Source organism: Aotus nancymaae, unplaced genomic scaffold (genome assembly GCF_030222135.1).
Source record: "Aotus nancymaae isolate 86718 unplaced genomic scaffold, 86718_ANA_hifiasm-v0.15.2.pri h1tg000009l, whole genome shotgun sequence".
In the NCBI taxonomy this organism is placed as follows: domain Eukaryota; kingdom Metazoa; phylum Chordata; class Mammalia; order Primates; family Aotidae; genus Aotus; species Aotus nancymaae.
This window is the reverse complement of record NW_026988420.1, coordinates 11,230,172-11,252,085: the sequence shown is the minus strand read 5'-3', so window position 1 is coordinate 11,252,085 and position 21,914 is coordinate 11,230,172. Positions and strand designations below refer to the sequence as shown.

General features: G+C 39.5%; 1 protein-coding gene across 4 annotated transcripts in view; it reads right to left on the bottom strand.

The window, feature by feature from the left end:
* Positions 1 to 21,914, bottom strand: part of LRCH1 (leucine rich repeats and calponin homology domain containing 1) — a 212,739-nt gene that overhangs the window by 87,444 nt on the left and 103,381 nt on the right. The gene's annotated exons all lie outside the window — the stretch shown is intronic.

Here is a 21,914-nt window from a genome sequence, read left to right as displayed (position 1 = left end):
TCCAAATATGTGATAACTCAAATGACAAGTATGTAAGAAAACAAAATGTTTTTTAAAAAAACTGGTCATTAGAGAAATGCAGATCAAAACCACATTGAGATACCATCTCACGCCAGTTAGAATGGTGATTACTAAAAAAATCAGGAGACAACAGATGCTGGAAAAGAGGTGGAGAAATAGGAACGCTTTTACACTGTTGGCGGGAGTGTAAATTAGTTCAACCACTGTGGAAGACAGTGTGGAGATTCCTCAAGGATCTAGAACTAGAAATACCATTTGACCCGGCAATCCCATTATTGGGTATATACCCAAAGGATTATAAATCACTCTACTATAAAGATACATGCAAACGCATGTTTATTGCAGCACTGTTTACAATAGCAAAGACTTGGAACCAACCCAAATGCCCATCGATGATAGACTGGATAAAGAAAATGTGGCACATATACACCATGGAATACCATGCAGCCATAAAAAAAGATGAGTTCATGTCCTTTGGAGGGACATGGATGAAGCTGGAAACCATCATTCTCAGCAAACTGAAACAAGAACAGAAAACCCAACATTGCATATTCTCACTCATAAGCGGGAGCTGAACAATGAGAACACACAGACACAGGGAGGGGAACATCACAAGGGCCTGTCAGGGGTTGAGGGGACAGGGGAGGGATAGCAGGGGTGGGTGGATTGGAGAGAGATAGTATTAGAAGAAATACCTAATGTAGATGATGGAGGGATGGATGCAGCAAACCACCATGGCACATGTATACTTATGTAACAAACCCGCACGTTCCGCACATGTACCCCAGAGCTTAAAGTATAATAGAAAGGAAGGAAGGAAAGAAGAAGGAAGGGAGGGAGGGAAGGACGGAAGGAGGGAAGGTAGGAAGGAAGGAAGTGGCAGTTCTGAAAGAGACAGCTTTATTCAACACAAGGAATGCCATCAAAGTCTCCCTCTTCCCCAATGCCACTTAGAAGCTGAGCCCTCTGCCAGCCAGGAGGCAGATGGAGAACACATCCTGCACAACCAATAGCAACGGGAAGCTGGTGCCAACTGTTCTCTCCCGACAATGTGTGCAGGAAACTCAGCGGGACCAAAGCAAGCAGCACCACGCAGGCCTCATTTCATCCATTTCAGTAGTGATGGGGAAGATCATTTTGCTGCAACTCACAAAACTACCGGGCTCATTTCCAAGGTTTTGACTCAGCTTCCTTTTGTTAAAACAAGAGTTGCTACAGTTAGTCTGTTTTGGTATCTCCAAGAGAGCTAATTAAAAGAAAAAGAAAGGAAAGTTGGTCTTCTGGCAAAGTGGAACTGCAGCCCAGAGGGGTTCAGCTCCATGGAGTAGCCAAAAAAGTCTACGTTGATGTCTCCCCTCTGCTCTACAAGAAGAGCTTCTCTCCCCAGAAGTTTCTGAACTTTCTATCATCAGTGCTTAGTTTTCATGGAGATGGAAAATACTGGATAAATAAAATCTATGAATCATCCTTATTTATCTGTCAGCCATTTATTTCAATCTCCTCCCCCACAAAAAGCCCCTTTTTCCTGTTACCAAATGAAAAGACAGATGGTTTTCAGTTTCCCTTTCTTTCTCTGCCCTTCTGGTGCTGAAGCCAAGGACCACAGCGTGAAACATCTAAAAATCTGTATGTCATTTAGTGCAACTGTTTAATAAAACTGCTGTGTGTTTGTGCACACATGCATAAAGTTTCAGAGGTTGTGTTCCTGCGTGAGTGTATTTATAGACACGCGTGTATCTGTATATGTGAGAGGGAGAGACAGAGAGAATGCAAACAGACCGAAACTATCAGTACTCATTTTGGGGTACAGGTATTATACTTTGCTGCATTTTCCAAACTTTCTTACAAGTGCTTTTATCATCAGGAAAGAAAAGTCATTATAAAATGATAAATGTGACCTGGATGTGTGTTACATGAGTGCTCCTATTTGTGAAAATTCTTTGAGATGTATACTTACAATCTGTGCACTTTTCTGAATGTATGTCATTCTTCAATTAGAAGCTTGACTCTCCCCCATATGAGGGGGCAGGAATCAGGTTAACTGAAGGGCATCTCTACCTGATGGGGTCAAAAAAAAAGCAGATGCTGTGCTGTGGAAAGAGTGTTTCTAATCTGGGCACCACCCTGTCAACACCCTGATACCTCTCCTGCTCTAGGCATTCAATTACGAATATAACCACATTTTAGCAAGAAAAGATACAGTCATATCTTCTCTCCACAGCCCAGATCCATGAAAAAAGCTATTTCCAGAAAGAAGCAGAAGATTTTTCTCTAAGAGGGTCCAGCAGAAGGAGGGAGGGAGGAAACTGAGAGCCCTCCTGGTAGGTTCCTGGCATGCAGAGGACCAGCCAGCTCTTCACTTTCCCTGGTTAGCAGGACTGGACCAAGAGAATAAGCGCAATGGGCCCGCACTGGCACTCTCTCCTAGTCTCTGGGGAGGAGGTGGGGGTGGAAGGGAGGAGCTACAGCCAGCAGCCAGTCTTTCTGCCTCTCACATCTCTTCTAACACCCTCTCTCACCAGCAGGGGCTCGGTGGGACTCTTTTGGCTGGAGGAGGGGGTCTTCCCGTTACCCTGCTGAGAGGGCTTTTTTCAAGCTCCAAAAGAGGCTCCTCCGGAAAAGAGTACTCAATTTATTAAAAGGTGGCAAGCAAATAATTTGAAATGTAATTTGTGGTTATAAAATATTTGTTAATATGCAATTTTATTAAGGTGAGGATTGGCAAATCAAAATGTAAATAAGGTAAGTCTATTAATTTGGAGCCATACGTAAACCTCCTTTTGAAGAGGGGTAATGAGAATGAAGATTAGTATTTTCAAGAAATTTCTGTATTCCTATTTTTGGCAGAGTTAACAATTACAGGTTCAGATCTTTCCTATGTTTCTTTGCTTGAAAACCCATAGTTATACTCTGAGTTATCCGTCTCACTAGTTGGTGCAGGCATCTAGCCAGATTAGCAGATATGGAATTGGGAGAGTCATGTATCATACTACTTTAAGAAACACAAAGAAGGCTGGGCTCAGTGGCTCACGCCTGTAATTCCAGCACTTTGGGAGGCCGAGGTGGGTGGATCACTTGAAGTCAGGAGTTCGAGACCAGCCTGGCCAACATGGTAAAACCCCGTTTCTACTAAAAAATACAAAAATTAGCCAGGCATGGTGGTGTGCGCCTATAATCTCAGCTACTCGGGAGGCTGAGGTGGAGAATCACTTGAACCCAAGAGGCAGAGGTTGTAGTGAGCGGAGATCACATCACTGCACTTCAGTCTGAGCAACAGAGGGAGACTGGGTCTCAAAAAAAAAAAGAAAGAAAGAAAGAAAGAAAAGAAAAAGAAACACAAAGAAAGTCTGCTCATTCAGATGCATGAGTATTTGAGATTACATGGGTTTATTCTCACTGGAAATCTTCCAGGATGGGTACTTACTTAAAATAAAACAAAATTTAAGCTTGTGAAAATATTGCTGGTCTCTTTGATGGGAATGGATGCTTTTTACACTAAAAGCTGCTGATGGAATGGCCTACCTCATATTTATGTTTCATACATTTCTTGTTTACATTCTAGTTAATCATCTGTAGACTTACCAATTCACCATGCCAGGAATTTAGTCATCATACAGCATGCCACAGACCTGGGGCACAGTTCTACTTCATCCATCTGCTTCCTCAGCCTCTACTTCATATCTTTTATCACAGGATGTTCCTGTATTACTTGTAATCCCCAATAGAAAAGGAAATACACATGCACACAAAAACCCATTTGCTCTCCAGCAAATATTTAGACAGGAGAGGAAAAGCTGCATTCCCTTTAATCCTCTACCCACTAGCGACCACAGCAGCAGCCTCAGCTTTCTGAAACCACTCATCTGGCAGCAATTTTTCTCAAGCAAATAAGTACCTCAGGCCACAATCCACTATCCTACGCCCTGGTCTTCTGCAGCCTTGGTGCTATAAACAGGCCCCATGCTGAAAGAACGTTTGAAAACTAAGGCCATATTGTATCCGATAAGCTATATTACCAGAGTCAAGTCTACCCCTTACCCCCACCCCAAGCCCGTCTCTGGTCACTGTCCCTGCCCAGTCTGGGGTGAGGATCAGGGTGGGAAGTAAAGAGAAAGAGAGGGAAGGTAGTGGGCTTTTACCAGATCCATGTTGTTGTGAATGCTTCATCTTCCATCTTTTTCAGTTGAATGACTTCCTGTTAGATTCATTTGTCTATTTCATCATTTCAAGATGAAATAAGGCAGCTCAACATAATCTACACATTTTTGGCAGCCTAAATTTGCAGCATACATTTATCTTGGCTTGAAGTACCATTATCCGTCACTTAATTCCTAAATTAAGGAATTTAAAAACCAAATCACTTTTTCTGGCTTTACTTTTAGAGTATTATTTTAATGTATTTTGACAATGGCACTTATTGATGTCCATACTAGATATTTAGTATCTGTCATTATTTGATATTAGTTTATCAAAAGGTTATTTTCCTTAAGCTATGTGATTATAAAGACATGCTGTATTCTTGCTGGTGATTTTATTAATAGAGCATAACACTTATATTTTAAATTCTGGAACATACCTCTGTATTTTCAGTGAATGGGTTCACGTAACAGAATATGAAAAATTATTTTCACTTAAAAAATAATTTATAGAAAAATTTATATAACAAATTTGCTCACTCAATTGGCTGCTTGGTATGGCAGAAAACTCACCAATTATAAAAACCTTTCAGATTGTCAAGAGACGGCCCCTCTCAGACTAAGCCAATTTTTAAGAAAGAAAGAAAGGCCACCAGTTGTGAAGTTATAAGACCTGGGTTCAAATACCATAGAGATGATTTGCCACAAATCCAGTAAATCATTTAATGTCTCTGGTTTTTTCCGCTATAAAACAGGGACAGTAAGACCCACCTAACATGACATTATAGATGTGGAAGTGCTTAGCCCAACACTACATCCATATATGAAGATTAAACCTCACCCAGTCACCAATGTGAAAAAGCAGCAAGGAGGTGACAAGAAAGAGCATCAGTGTGCTTGGCTCAATTTTACAGCCATGTGCTGCTGAATGACAACAATACTTTCTTAAATATGCTTCATTATAACATTCTGTTATTGCATGAACATCACAGAGAGTACTTACACCAACCCGGGTGTCATAGCCTACTCCATACCTAGGCTGTATGGTATGGCCCATTGCTCCTAGGCTACAAACCTGTACAACACATTACTGTATTGAACACTGTAGGCAACTTTAACACAATGCTAAGTATTTTTGTACCTAAACATAGGAAGGGTAATGTGTTATGCTCAGATGTTAAGATGTGGCTACAACGCCTATGTCGGTAGGCCATAGGAATTTTTCAACTCCATTATAATCTTATACCACTGTCATATATGTGGTCCATTGTTGACCAAAATGTCATTATGTGGTGCATGACTCTATGTACTAATTTTACATATTGTATATGCTAATTGCTAAAATTTCAGCCACTTTAAAAATATTGTTCAATGTTTCCCTCATTGAAAACATATACCAATTAAAAACAAAGATGATTGCTCAGACATGTGGGGGTGAACCAGGCTGGGCTATAAAATTTCAGGCCCAAACAAACTACCTAATTTCAATCTGGATAACCAGGCCTACAACATATAATCCTATAAATGACATTTCCTCTCTTATCCTTCCTAATTCCAGGATCTTGCCATTTTCCTGGAAAAGCATGAATACCCAGGGGTCACAATCTCTGTTTCCTACTTGGTTTTCAAATAGTAATGGAAATAATGATGTAAAGTCATTAACCATCACAAAACTATTAAGGAAATGCCACAGGCCTGAATCTAAAGAGGCACAGAGAAAGCTGGGTGGGTTTCACAGCATGGATGCTCTGGGCTTACCCAACACTGAGTCTCCTCAAGGGCAGGGAGCTAGCAAGGATCCCGTAGTTGTTGGTTTGAATATTATTGTTTGTGCTTGGCACTTGACCTACAGTAAACAGCAATTATTTTACTTTAGCCTAGTAAGTTTCCTTTTCACAGGACACCTCGCCTAATTTTGTTTTTACGACTACCCTGTTTGCTTCTCATTAAAGGCAGAGTAACTTTCTGCTATTTTGCATATGACACCTGACTGTTGCCTTTACATGCACACAGCAGCGAACAATATCTATAGAGAACCATTTCCTTTTTCCTGCTTCTTCCATTCTGAAAAATCCACGATGGCAAAATGTCTCCTCCTTGTTTCCCCTAATGACTAAGTGCTTCCCCTTCATCGCCTGCCCTCCCCTACATTCCACCATCATTAATTACAGGTCTGAGACAACGAGCAATAACAACAGCAGAAGCTTTGCTTTGAGCTGCCTGGTGACGATCTGGTCAACTTTAATTTTAAAAGCTAAAATCAAACAGAGGCTATCTTGACCCTTAAATGTAAAACTAAAAACTAATATTTGACATTAATTTTTGACACATTTGTTATTTATTATCATGTATATATATATTATATAGACTCTTGATTAAATAATATGTATTAAATCTGGGAGCCTAAGTTTAAATCTAACTTTGAAAGCAATTATGCTAACTACAACTTGACCATGGCAATCATTTAAAGATTTAACATGTTTTCAGACTAGAAAAACAGAATCATCATTTGAATTGAATCTTGAAGCAGTCTTGAAAGCTATACCAATTAATTTCACACTCCACACACAGAAGAGCCATGTTTTGAGAAGGTAAAGGATTAACTTTAGAAAAGAGAACTGCAAGAGAAGCAAGAAAACAAAAACAGAGTGTCTAAAGCAAGTCTGAATTCGGGCAAATTTCTGCAACACTCATTCATTTCACTGTGCATTTTCCTGTGCATACCTGCACCATATTTGGCCTAGTGCAACTGAGCTGGTTTCCCACAATAACAGCCTATCTCCTTGTGAGTATAAATAAACCACTGCTTAAAATATTCCTTTTTTTTTTGTATACCCTCAACGGTCAGCAACCAATGTAGGCTACCAATGTCAACAGTTAGATTTCAAAGGGCAGTGTTTGATAACCAGCTCTATCTTAATTATTTTCTCTCCTTTCTTCTAAGAGTTTTTCAATTCCAAAAGATCAAAGCCTATTTTGTGCTCTAAAAACTATTGCTTTAAATTTCCTTTATTTTAAAATGAAATTGAATGCTCAAAATAATTGAGCTTTCAAAAAAAAGTGAGCTTTGGATACTCAAAGAAAACTCAGTATCTAATACCAGCAAAAATATTAATTTTTCAAACACTTTCAGAAGCAACAATGTAGATGTGGTGTTTTAAGTATTAAGATTTGTAGCGGCCTAAGCCCTGGGTCTTGAAAAATGCTATTGTGGACTGAGCGTTGTGGCTCATGCCTGTAATCCCAACACTTTGGGAGGCTGAGGTGGGTGGATCACAAGGTCAGGAGTTTGAGACTATCCTGGCCAACATGGTGAAACCCCACCTTTAAAAAAAATACAAAAATTAGCCAGGCATGGTGGCACACACCTGTAGTCCCAGCTACTTGACAGCCTGAGGCAGGAGAATCGCTTGAACCTGGGAGGCGGAGGTTGCAGTGAGCCAAGATTGCCCCATTGCACTCCAGCTTGGGCGACAGAGCAAGGCTTGGTCTCAAAAAAAAAAAAAGAAAAGAAAAGAAAAAGAAAAATACCATTGTGCAGATCATTGTTCCTGACACATAGGAAATTATCACTAAATGACTAGGAAAGATATATGGGCAGTGGAGATAATTCTCCCATTTTTTAGAGGTATGTTCCAGGTGGAATCAACCCTACTTTTCTACTATCAGAAAGGTATTCCTACTTTGTTCCTCTTCCACATTACCTACTAAAGCCTAGAAAATATATATTTTTTACTTTAACATCTTTCCCCCATAAAAAAGGGAAGGAAAGATACTGATACTGACTTAGGTGAGCACAGTCTACTGAGATCAATTTTTACCCAGAAACATTGAGGTAATAAAATATTCATAACAAAAATTAAGATGCCTGAATATTACCATTTACCATTTGTAGATATAATTTTTGGATGTGTAATACAGATTAACATGCATGGATATTAGTCTATGTACATCCTTTTTTCCTACTCATCCCTCCAAGGAAATGAATCTTCAGAGAGCTTCTATTGTATAACTTGACAACTACTAATAACTAGATTCTTCTTTACTGTTCTAATATTTTTATACAGCAATAGTATAACCTCTTTTTTTTTTTTTTTTTGAGACGGAGTTTCGCTCTTGATACCCAGGCTGGAGTGCAATGGCGCGATCTCGGCTCACTGCAACCTCCGCCTCCTGGGTTCAGGCAATTCTCTTGCCTCAGCCTCCTGAGTAGCTGGGATTACAGGCACGCGCCACCGTGCCCAGCTAATTTTTTGTATTAGTAGAGACGGGGTTTCACCATGTTGACCAGGATGGTCTCGATCTCTTGACCTCGTGATCCACCCGCCTCGGCCTCCCAAAGTGCTGGGATTACAGGCTTGAGCCACCGCGCCCGGCCAGTATAACCTCTTTACCAACAATACTAAAAAATCCACTCATTTTACTCAAATACTAGATCTTTTGCCATTATGTTTCTTAACCCATATTGCAATTTGCATGATGACACAGCATGCCACAAAACTTAATTCAACAAGTCAACAAATATTTCTTGGCTATTATGTATAAGGCACTGTGTTGGCACTAAGACAATTATTTTATTTATATTCACAACAATCTTGTAACGTAAGTACTAATACCCCCCACTTTTCAGACACAAAAACTGGCATCCGGAGAATTTAAATCACTCATTCTAAGCTGCCTGGCTAGTGAGTGGCTTTGTGCTCAGGTCTGAAACCCGGTGGGTTAGGACTTAGATCAAAGTCTGTGGTCTCCCCTCTACACAGCGCAGCCTTTTCTCATTTCCTCTGGAATAAAAAGTATAGGTAAGCCGGGAAAACAGTGGGAGGAGGGCACAGAATTCTAGGCAGGAGGCAATAAGATACTGCACTAGGAGTTAATGATCAATTTATGTAAAAATGAATGGAGGAAAGGGTCAAAGATAATTTCTGAGATTCTGACCTGGGGTGCTGGAGAAAAGCAGCAAGATCATGAACAGAAACAAGGATTGCCAATTTGGAAAAGAAGAAAATGGGCTTACTCTCACACATGCCGGAATTTGAGGAGTAACTAGGACATCTAAGAGGAATTGAATGTCAGGCAACCAGGGAAATGAGGGCTAGTGCTCAACTGAGTCAAACAGACAAAGAATATATTTGAGGGCCAGGAGTGGTGGCTCACGCCTGTAAACACAGCACTTTGGGAGGCCGAGGCGGGCGGATCACAAAGTCAGGAGTTTGAGACCAGCCTAGCCAGTATGGTGAAATCCCATCTCTACCAAAAATACAAAAATTAGCTTGATGTGGTGGCGGGTGGCTGTATTCCCAGCTATTTGGGAAGCTGAGGCAGAAGAATCCCTTGAACCTGGGAGGCGGAGTTTGCAGTAAGAGATTGTGCCACTGTACTCCAGCCTGTGCAACAGAGTGAGACTTTGTCTTTAAAAGAAAAAGAACGTATTTGAGACACAAGAGGCATGAGGTCTTGGAGAGAAGATTTAAGACCAAAGCTTTGGGGAATTCTAGCACCAAGCTTCAGGAAGAGAAAGAATATCCAGATATGGTAACAGAGAAGAAACAGGAAGAAGTAGAAAAATGACCAGAAAAGCACATGACCAAAGCCAAGTAAGGAAGGTGTTATTGTGTCAAATGCTGAAAAGAAGTCAACTATTTTCTACACCTGCTGAGTTCCTGCTCTGTCCAAGAACCTGCTATAAGCTCTGAGAAAATACGAAATGTGTGTAAATCCTAAGACTTTATGTCTAACAAGACTAGCCAACTTCTCTCTAAGCTGATACCATCTACATCCTACGTGAACATTGATCATGTATTTTAAAAGTGTGGTGGCGGCTGATATTTCCTTCTGGGACTCTAAAGCTCTGAGTTAAAAAAAAATTAGTGATTCCTAAGGAATAAAGAAAGTGATGTTTCCTTTACAGATCTTATCATGCAAGGTGGAATGAAAGGACTCTAGGCTGGTCCTAAGAATTCTGTAAATAACTGCTTGCAGATTTTTGGCACTGTGGTCAAATGTTCAAAGGTTGCCTCTGCTGAAAATCCCAGGCTGTTCTCTCCTCCCGGTACCAAGGTCACAAGGGTCTGGTTCTGGAACTGATTTACTTAAGCGGCCACCACTCAAAACAGTTTACCTAAATTCCCTGAAGATCACCCCTTCAAATTACTGATTGAACAAAAGTAAATGAACTGCCCTCAAAGAACATTAGTTACTGCTTCAGTCGCATCCCCGACAGCCACCCACACACAAACAAGCTTCCCCAGTGCTTAGGACATACTATCTGAAAGGAAACATTTCACCTTCCTCACTGAATATCACTGCTGAGTTTGTTTTTCGTTCTTTTTGCTTTTTGCCACCTATAGACCTGTTCAAATAGTGCACAAAGGTATACAATTCTTGTATGTGGTGATACAGATCTGAAGTATTTGGGCTGGCTGCAATGGCTCACGCCTGTAATCCCAGCACTCTGGGAGGCTGAGGTGGGCAGGTCACTTGGGGTCAGGAGTTCAAGACCAGCCTGAACAACATGGTGAAACCCTGTCTCGACTAAAAACACAAAAATTAGCCAAGCGTGGTAGTGCACGCCTGTAATCCCAGTTACTGAGGAGGTTGAGGCAGGAGAATCGCTTGAAGGAGGCAGAGGCTGCAGTGAGCCAAGATTGCACCATGCACTCCAGACTGGGCGACAGAGCTAAATAAATAAATAAATAAATAAATAAATAAATAAATAAATAAATAAATAAATAAATCTGAAGTATTAGGAATAGCAGAAAAAAATTGTGAACAATTTTGCAACAGGAACAAAGAGTAGCAGGTACCTCGTCTAATTTACATTTCCAGGTTATCTCTGCCTGCAGATCTGCAGATGCAAAATGTGTTACGATGGAGGAAATGTGAAGCTCCAAATTAAAAAGTTAAATTTGCTGTACTTACTACAACCCTGAATACCACACTTAGTTTTCAAGGATATGTAGAATATTTACAAAATTAACTATGCATAGCAAACCAATCTAATGAATCTATTTCAAACAGAAAATATTCTCCAACATGATATAATTAAATTAAATGTAAACTTTAAAAGATACCTTTAAAAACTCTTAGGCCAGGAGCAGTGGCTCACACCTATAATCCCAGCACTTTGGGAGGCCAAGGCGGGTGGATCACGAGGTCTAGAGATCGAGACCATCCTGGTCAACATGGTGAAACCCCGTCTCTACTAAAAATACAAAAATTAGCTGGGTGTGGTGGCACACGCCTGTAGTCACAGCTACTCGGGAGGCTGAGGCAGGAATTGCTTGAACCCAGGAGATGGAGGTTGCTGTGAGGCCGAGATCGAGCCATTGCACGCCAGCCTGGGTAACAAGAGCAAAACTCTGTCTCAAAAAAAAAAACTCTTCTATAAATATTTAGGCCAGGTATGGTGGCACACGCCTGTAATCCAAGCACTTTGGGAGTCTGAGGTGGGTGCATGACTGGTGTCCAGGAGTTTGAGACCAGCCTAGGCCACAGAGTGTGACTCCACCTCTATAAAAAATTTACAAATTAGCTCAGCATGGTGGTTCATGCCTGTAGTCCCAGCTACTGGGGAGGCTAAGGTGGTAGGATCGCTTAAGCCTTGGAAGTCAAGGCTGTGGTGAGCCGTGATCGTACCACTGCACTCCAGCCTGGGTGACAGAGCAAGACCCTGCCCCCCACCAAAAATGAAAATAAAAAAGAAATTTAATACTCAAAAGCCACAGAAATAATACAGGAAACTAGAAGACTGGGAGTGATTAAAAAACACTGCATATCAAAACTTTTAGAAGTCAGCTAAAGTACTATGCACAGGGAAATTGTGACCTTAAATTCTCCTGTCAGAAAAGAAAAATTGCTAGAAACCAATGAGCAAAATATCCAAAATCAAAAGCTAAGATTAAAAAAAAGTAATTAAAACACACCATCTTCCATAAAAGTGGATAAAGGAAAAAAAATGCACAATTTTACAGTATTAGAATTAAAATGGGAACCAATTATAGCTGCAGTAGAAATTTAAAAAATACAAAGGCTTTCCTTGTTTAAATACTTACGTTGCTCCCTTGGAAAATCCCTAACAACTATTTTCACAATTATGAAACTGTCCTCAGGGGCATGGAATGCAATAGAGATTATATTCCACAAGATAACAAAGGTGAAAGTGCTTAGTGAACCATAAAATGTCAGACAAATATATCCCGCTCATTTCTTTTTGTTTGTTTTTTGGTTTTTTGTTTGTTTTTGTTTTTCTGATTCTAAAGTACATATATATCTAAATTTTTTTATTGTACTTTAAATTCTGGGGTACATGTGCCAAATGTGCAGGTTTGTTACACAGGTACATGTGCCATGGTGGTTTTCTGCACCCATCAACCTGTCATCTACATTAGGTATTTCTCTTAATGCTTTCCCTCCCCCCAGCTCCCACCCTCCTTCCCCCAACAGGCCCCGGTGTGTGATGTTCCCCTTCCTTTGTCCATGTGTTCTCATTTTTCAGCTCCCATTTATGAATGAGAACATGAGGTGTTTGGCTTTCTGTTCTTGTGTTAGTTTGCTGAGAATGATGGTTTCTAGTCTCATTCATGTCCCAGCAAAGGACACGAACTCATCCTTTTTTATGGCCACATAGTATTCCATAGTGTATATGTGCCACATTTTCTTTATCCAGTCTATCATTGATGGGCATTTGGGTTGGTTCCAAGTCTTTGCTATTGTGAACAGTACCGCAATAAACATATGTGTGCATGTGTCTTTGTAGTAGAGTGATTTATAATCCTTTGGGTATAAACCCAATAATGTGATTGCTGGGTCAAATGGTATTTCTAGTTCTAGATCCTTGAGGAATCGTCACACTGTCTTTCACAATGGTTGAACTGATTTACACTCCCACCAACAGTGTAAAAGTGTTCCTATTTCTCCACATCCTCTCCAGCATCTGTTTTTCCTGACTTTTTAATGATCCTAACTGCGTGAGGTGGTATCTCATTGTGGTTTTGATTTGCATTTCTCTAATGACCAGTGATAATGAGCATTTTTTCATATGTCTGCTAGATGCATAAAAATCTTCTTTTGAGAAGTTTCTGTTCATATCCTTTGCCTACTTTTTGATGGGGTTGTTTTTTTCTTGTAAATTTGTTTAAGTTCCTTGTAGATTCTGGATATTAGCCCTTTGTCAGATGAATAGATTGCAAAAATTTTCTTCCATTCTGTAGGTTGCCTGTTCACTCTGATGATAGTTTCTTTTGCTGAGCAGAAGCTCTTTAGTTTAATTAGATTCCATTTCTATTAATTATGAAATAGTGTAGCCTAGGGATAAATCACTTTCCGATTTCCTATCTAAAGAGTTGTTGAAGGACTCAGATCTGATGGTGTGATGGTTAAATCCTAAATCCTATTTAGCTCTTAAGAAGTAGTGGTGGCTGGGTGTGGTGGCTTACATCTGTAATTCTAACACTTTGGGAGGCCAAGGTGGGCAGATCACCTGAGCCTAGCAGTTTGAAACCAGCCTGAGCAACATGGCAAAACTCCATCTCTAAACACACACACACACACACACACACACACACACACACACACACAAAAAAAAAAAAAAAAAAAAAAAAAAAAAAAAAAAAAACTTAGCTGGGCATAATGGTGCACCATCTATAGTTCCAGTTACTAGTGAGACTGACATGGAAGGGTCACCTGAGCCCAGGGAGGTCGAGGCTGCAGTAAGCTGTGATCACACCATTACACTCCAGCCTTTGAGACAGAGCAAGACCCTGTCTCAAAAAAAAGAAGAAAAAGAAAAACCGGTGGTGGTGACGATCCCCAAACTCCATACCTTTCATATATATATTTTCTTTTTTAAAAAAAAATTTCTGTCTTCTCTACAGCACTTGTTATAGAACTTGGCAAAGTACAGTGTTCTTAGAGGATATATAGTAAGTTGATTATTGATGAAATGGCAGCGTTTCACAGTGCTTTTATCTGTCTCATTAGAAAAAATAAATGCAATTTGGAACTTGTTCATTTGGGGCTTGCAGAATAAAGTTTGACAATACTATAAACAAAAAGCTAGGCAACTGAATTAGGAGTGGGTATTTACCTCAGTTCCAGAGCACTAACCTGCAGCACAAAGATATTAACAACTCTATCAATAAAGATCAGAAGTAGAACTGAAAACAAAACCAACGCATTCTGACAGTACTCTAGCTACCGAAGTCATAATATCCCTTTTGCGTCTCTCTGTTCTTTTTTTCAGTATACACACTGATCTGAAACAACAGCTATGATCAGGTGATATATAATAATGGAAAAATCCTCTTCGGAAGTTATGCCAAGTATGGCCTATCCTAAAAGGAATGGAATCTGATAAGAAATAGCCAATCATTAACTCATTCACACTTAACAAAGCCTGTTGGCTACCGATGCCAGCAGACATAGTTTTACAGGCATGATAATTTATACACACATGAATAATTTTAGGAACCACTAGCTACAGGTTGTGCCTTGAAAACAGATGCCCGGTGAGCACTAGGAAAGGCAAAGCTTAAACTCTGAAGGGCTCTGAAGGGCTTGTGCACTGGATGACTCCAACGGCCTCTTTCAACTCTGCTATCCTGTGAAAAATACTTTCAAATTTCAAGTCAGTTCCCTTTCAAATTCCAGTTCAGTTTACAGTGTGTTTGGTGTCTTTCTGCTGATCTGTTGTTTCCCAAAACCCAACCTAGCTACCAAAGACCAGCTCAAAAATATAAACATTAATATATACGCTAAAGTATTCTCATTTTCCCTTTGAATTAGGTAAGATCCTCACGAAAGAATGTGGGATACACATTTGTATTGAATTGAACAAAACTCTTCCTCCTTTCCAGTTTAAGAAGCCACCATCAAGTTTTTCATTTTTTAGAGAGAAGAAACACTATCCTGCAACTTTCTTCAGAACTGTCAGTGCAAGGACAGAAGATATTTCTTTCTACAAGTAAAAAGAAATGTAGTTAAGTTTAATTTTTAGTTCACAACAAAAAAAATATAAAGCCTGTGCTTTCTAAGGCAACCCTAGCATGCAAGATGCTTGTCCCAATCCAAGATGACTTCTCAGAGCGACTCCCAAAGGAATGTGGGGATACAGGTTATAGGACCATCAGGAAGCTGGCTCTTTCTGCACATTGTTCAGCAGCCAAAAAGAATGCCAGGCTGCAGAGAACGCTGCCAAAACAGATTCCTTTTATGGTGTGATAACATTTTGTTCAAGAGACTGCCCTGTTCTTTAAAGGCAATGCTTCAGAACCCACTCCTAGCAGGCTGGGAGAGGTTGGGGCTTCTAATGAATAAACCAGGCCTGGCTGGGTGTATTTCACCCTAGAAAAGTAAAAAGCACTCACCAAGAGTTCTGGAAGCAATATGATCAAATACTATATAGAACTTTCATTTCTTGGCAGCTGCTACCCCTGAGATGAGGCTTTTAACCAAGGTCCCTATTCTTAGATTCACAACACTCCTACTATTGCCAAGAGTTTTGCTAGTCTGGGTTATTTTGTTTTCCTAAGGTACATTTTCTTCATGAGGCTCATCAACAACAACCCCTCCAGCATCTTAAAATAGATTTTAAACTTTGTGAGGCTTTCCTGTGTAACTCAGGTTCAAAGTGTTGGTTCCTCTATAGGAACAAGTCTTGCTTAATCCCTTTTATTGCTCTTGGCCTCATTTCTTGGATTAAGACACTTTATAACAGGAAAAGACACAGTGGCATATATTCTAAACTAACATAACCTTTTGTTGTGAACACGAAGAGGCAAAGATTAAAAGTCTAGATTCTTCAAACACAGGCTACACAAACAGCAATAAATTAGTATTTTCCACAAATACAACATTTCTATCATGTGAAAAATATGTGAGTATTTTTGACTGTACTTCACAGTGAGGATTTTTTTTTATGTGCTAATTAAATTTAACTTTAGTTTAGGACTAGAAGTTGTTGGCACCACGCAGCCTTTTGACATTTAAAGACAACATATCAGCCAAGAAGCTGGTTAGGCAGCGACATATCACCACCACCACCACCATCATCATTGTCATCATCATTATCATCACCATCACCATCAAATATTTATTGCTGTTTACTCAGCTGAAATAAACAATATACTCCAAAGGGTGTCATCAATTTTGAATGTTTCCCATGAATTCAAAGTAGCTTTATATGACATCTCTTCTATTATGGAATATATGAAATTAGTAATTTCTACATGTAATTTATTGAGACGAGAAAAAATCTAAATAGAGTGAGATCATGTTGATTTTAAGTACAGAAAGACAAAAATCTGTGAAAATTTGAAAAGCAGCTTCTTTCACTATTTTATGTAACAAGTCTTTCTTTTCAGTTAATAGAAATAAGAGTTGGGAGGCCAAGGCGGGTGGATCATGAGGTCAGGAGTTCAAGACCAGCCTGGCCAACATGGTGAAACCCGTCTCTACTAAAAACACAAAAGTTAGCTGGGTGTGGTGGAGGGCGCCTGTAATCCTAGTTACTTGGGAGGCTGAGGCAGAGAATTGCTTGAACCCAGGAGGTGGAGGCTGCAGTGAGCCGAGACTGCACACCAGCCTGGGGTGTCAATGAATGAGTCAAGAAAGGAAAGAAAGGAAAGAAAGGAAGGAAAGGAAGGAAGGAAGGGAGAAAAAGAAAGGAGAGAAGGAAAGAAGGAAGGAAGGAAGGAAGGAAGGAAGGAAGGAAGGAAGGAAGGAAGGAAGGAAGGAAGGAAGGAAAAAGAAAGAAAGAAAGAAAGAAAGAAAGAAAGAAAGAAAGAGAAAAAAGAAAAGAAAGAAAGAAAAGAAGAAAAGAAGGAAGGGAAGGAAGGAAGAAAATTTCTAAGTGCTACAGAAAATAATGCATTTTAGGGTATTTATTTATAAAATCAGGTGAACTTGCCTATGTTAAAACTCTTTCAGATCATACTATATTTGATATAGTCTACCCTATGTGTGGGCTCAAAAGTAACTTACAGTTTCTTTTCATTTTATTTTATTTTAACATATTTTTATTATGAAAACTTTCAGACATACACAAAAGTAATATGACTATAACAATAACCGTATTAATAACTGTGGTATAATAATAGTAGAGTGTTGTGTAATAATGTATTGAACTCCATATACCCAATACATACATTAGAACTTTGTCTACCTTGCTTCTTCAATCCCTCAACCCCCAATTCTGCCCAATTATTTGCCTTTTCAAATCCCAGATCTCATGTCCTTTCATCATACAGAGTCCAGGATATATCACTTAGGAATGTGGACACTGTCTTAGCTAACCATAGGATTACAATCACATCGAAAGAAATTCACTATAATGACTTGGTGCAATATTCAAATTCCTCCAAATATCTCAAGAATGTGATGTTACTGTTGACTTATTCAAATCAGGACCTAAACAAGATCCACACATATTGCATTTAGTTGTGTTTCTTAAGTCTCTTGGAATTTAAAACAGCCTGTCCTCTTTGACCTCTTTCCCTGACCCCTCCCTTTTAAACAAATTTATTTACTATACTTTAAGTCCTGGGGTACATGTACAGATAGTGTAGGTTTGCTACATAGGTATACACATGCCATGGTGATGGTGTGCTGCCATCGCCCTGTCATCTACATTTGTTAATTCTCCTAATGCTATCCCTCCCCAATCCCTCCACACCCTCCTATTCCTCCCCAGCCTCCCAACCCCCAGGCCCCAGTGTATGATGTTCCCCTCCCTGTGTCTGTGTGCTCTCGTTGTTCAACACCTACTTATGAGTGAGAACATTTGGTGTTTGGTTTTCTGCTCTTGTGTCAGTTTGCTGAGAATGATGGTTTCCAGCTTCATCTATGTCCCTGCAAAGGACATGAACTCATCCTTTTTTATGGCTACATAGTATTCCATGGTGCATATGTGCCACATTTTCATTATCCAGTCTATCCTTGATGAACATTTAGGTTGGTTCCAAGTCTTTGCTATTGTGAACAGTGCTGCAATAAACATATGTGTGCATCTGTCTTTATAATAGAATGATTTATAATCCTTTGGGTAAATACCCACTAATGGGATTGCTGGGTCAAATGGAATTTCTATTTCTAGATCCTTGAGGAATCACCACACTGTCTTCTACAATGGTTGAACTGACTTACACTCCCATCAACAGTGTAAAAGCATTCCTCTTTCTCCACATCCTTTCCAGCATCTGTTGTCTCCTGATTTTTTAAGACCGCCATTCTAACTGGTGTAAGGTGGTATCTCAATGCGGCTTTGATTTGCATTTCTCTAATGACCAGTGATGATGAGCTTTTTGTCATATGTTTGTTGGTTGCATAAATGTCTTCTTTTGAAAAGTGTCTATTCATATCCTTCACCTACTTTTTGATGGAATTGTTTTTTTTTCTTGTAAATTTGTTTAAGTTCTCTGTAGATTCTGGATATTAGCCCTTTGTCAGATGGGTAGATTGCAAAAATTTTTTCCCGTTCTGCTGGTTGTCAGTTAACTCTAATGATAGTTTCTTTTGCTGTGTAGAAGCTCTTAAATTTAATTAGATCCCATTTGTCTATTTTGGCTTTTGTTGCCATTGCTTTTGGTGTTTTAGTCATGAAGTCCTTGCCCATGCCTATGTCCTTAATGGTATTGTCTAGGTTTTCTTCTAGGGTTTTTATGGTGTTAGTCCTCATGTTTAAATTTTTAATCCAACTAGATTTAATTTTTGTATAAGATGTAAGAAAGGGATCCAGTTTCAGCTTTCTACACATGGCTAGCCAGTTTTCCCAACACTATTTATTAAATAGGGAATCCTTTCCCCATTGCTTGTTTTTGTCAAGTTTGTCAAAGATCAGATGGTTGTAGTGTGTGGCATTCTTTCTGGGCCTCTGTTCTGTTTCATTGCTCTATATCTCTGTTTTGGTACCAGTACCATGCTGTTTTGAGTACAGTAGCCTTGTGATATAATTTGAAGGAAATTCACACTGACTTCCGCATACACCAAAATTAATGATAATGTCCTGCATTGATTATATACATCTATCTTAGATATAACAGTTTTTTCTTTGGCATACTATCCCATTTATAACTATTGCAGAAAAAATGCTGGATTAGCCCTTCTACATAGCAGTGTGTTTGCAGCATCCTCAGTCTCTATGTCCTTTTCAAGTGAGGGAATTGGCAGTCTCTCCCCAAAGGCCAAAAGTCAATGAAGTCCATTATATCCCTTCGCCATATCCAACAGAATATATATTTTATTTTGTTAATAATATCCAGGAGGAAAAGAAAAGATGTGAAAAAGTCACAGTGGCTAACTCTGGTTGTTGTGGAGCAGACATCATGTCATGATCACACACGGGCACGATATTCTGAGTTCCTCCTGATTACAAGGCTTGAGGATGGCTAGAAGTGAGGTGGTAGTTTGTGGACAGGAAGAACTCACACAGGCAACACTATCATGTGGATGATACTACTCAACATCTTAGAAGACTTCAAAACAATTTCATTAGATGGAACTGACATTTTTTAGATACAATTACATATTTGGAAGTAAATAAATGTGACAGTCACTGTTTCACAGATACTAATAAATCTTTTAGGCAAAAGCTATATTGCATTCTACATCAAATCACACCTAAACTGATAAATATCTCAATTCCAAGTGTCTAATACCTAGAAGACATGTTTCAACTATATCCAGTGATCAAATAGGAATTAAAGGCCTTGTAATTGAATAATACAAGAGGACCAGCTTCCTGATTAAAGATTACTCTCATTACTATTCTTATTTATTTAGAGACAGGGTCTCATTCTGTTGCCCAGGCTGGAATGGAGTAGCACAATCACGGCTCACTGCAGCTTCAACCTATCAGAGCCTCCCACCTCAGCCTCCCAAGTAGCTGGGACTACGGGCACACATCACCACGCCTGACTAATTTTTGTATTTTTTTTTTTTAGTAGAGACAAGGTTTCAACATGTTGCCCAGGCTGGTCTCAAACTCCTGGGCTCATGAAATCTGCCTGCCTTGGCCTCCCAAAGTGCTGGGACTACAGGCATGAGCCACCATGCCTGACCTACTATTTTATGTTATATATTTATACCCATGTAGTAAATTATATAGGAGGTTTGGAAAATAATTATATATGTATATACAGTATCTGGCTTTCAAAAAGTTTAGAGGATAGCCACACATTTTTCTTTTATCTTTATATAATACTTCTGAGAGGTAAGCTTTTTCTCAAATTTTCTCTATTTGTCAAATTCCTTCAAAGGGCATATGATTCAATATAGGGAAATAGGTCTCAAACATGGCAATATTAAAAGTTGGAGAAGTGAGCAAAGAAAAACAGAACAAAAACAGAATGACCCATGTAAATGGGTGAAAACTGATGCAACCATGAAACTAAAAATTACAGACTGAAAACAATAAGATGCTTAACAGTCTCTTTCTATATTGTTTTTCCTTTCCATTACCAAAAATTCATCACAAAACCCTGTTTATAACATACCACATGGTCCTCTTCAGCCACCATCAGTTTCAATGACTTCCCTGTTTTTCCTTAAAGCATCCTCAGATCCATACTCCAATATATTCTTCCTACTCATCTGAAGACAGCAATAGGTGCAACATGAAAATCATCACACCAAAACCATTCTACTAATGTTCCAAAAATATAATACGCATTTTAAGATTACATTATCTAGTGTTATTAGCATCCCTATCGTTGTAAAAGTAAAATATCCTCTATACCCACAAGTTTCTCAATGAACATGGACTAAATATAACAACGCAAAGTTAAACACATAGACTTACTGCATCCAGAACCACCAGGAATGAAAACGTCACAGCAGCATGGGAGTAGGTAAGTAAACAGATCAACTCCACATGCTTTCCCCCATATATGTTGGAATTAGAGTACAGATGTCTTAGGGAGATACTGACCCAAGTTCTATAGATACCTATGCTTGCTGTACCAGGCAGTTCCAAGGTTATTAACACTCTGCTATGTCAGAAACAGCAAGAAAATTCAAAATGGTCAGATAAATCTGCACAAGTGAAGATTAGACATATGAGCCTCCAGACGATCCTAACAGTAACCTACACCTTGTTTACCAACTAGAAGTTATGGCTACTTAAACACCTGATAGGATTTTTTCAACCCTGCTAAAAAATAAATGCACTTCTACAGAAATGCAATGGAAACTCTTTTTTTTTTTTTGAGACAGAGGTTCGCTCTTGTTGCCCAGGCTGGACTGGAGTGCAATGGCACAATCTCAGCAATCTCCACCTCCTAGGTTCAAGCAATTCTCCTGCCTCAGCCTCATAAGTAGCTGGGATTATGGGCGCCCACCACCAAGCCCTGCTAATTTTTGTACTTTTAGTAGAGACAGGGTTCCACCATGTTGGCCAGGCTGATCTCAAACTCCTGACCTCAGGCGATCCTCCTGCCTCGGCCTCCCAAAGTGCTGGGACTACAGGTGTGAGACACCATGCCCAGCTGGAAATTCATTTTTGACTGCAAGGAAAACAGTAGCCAACTAAATCAGAACTGAAAAACCACTGACATTATACCTGGTTCATTGAACTTTCTGAACTGTGACGTTGGGTATATCTGTCACTCCACACAAGCCTTGCTACCCTTTGCACACCAACATGACGCAACTGACATGAGTAAAGGCTACATTCAGGCTTGCAATTGGGGGATCTCGTTTTCACGTTAAAGACAGATTTGATAAAATAGCTTGCCTCTCTCCCCTAACATCCCGATGTGGGGA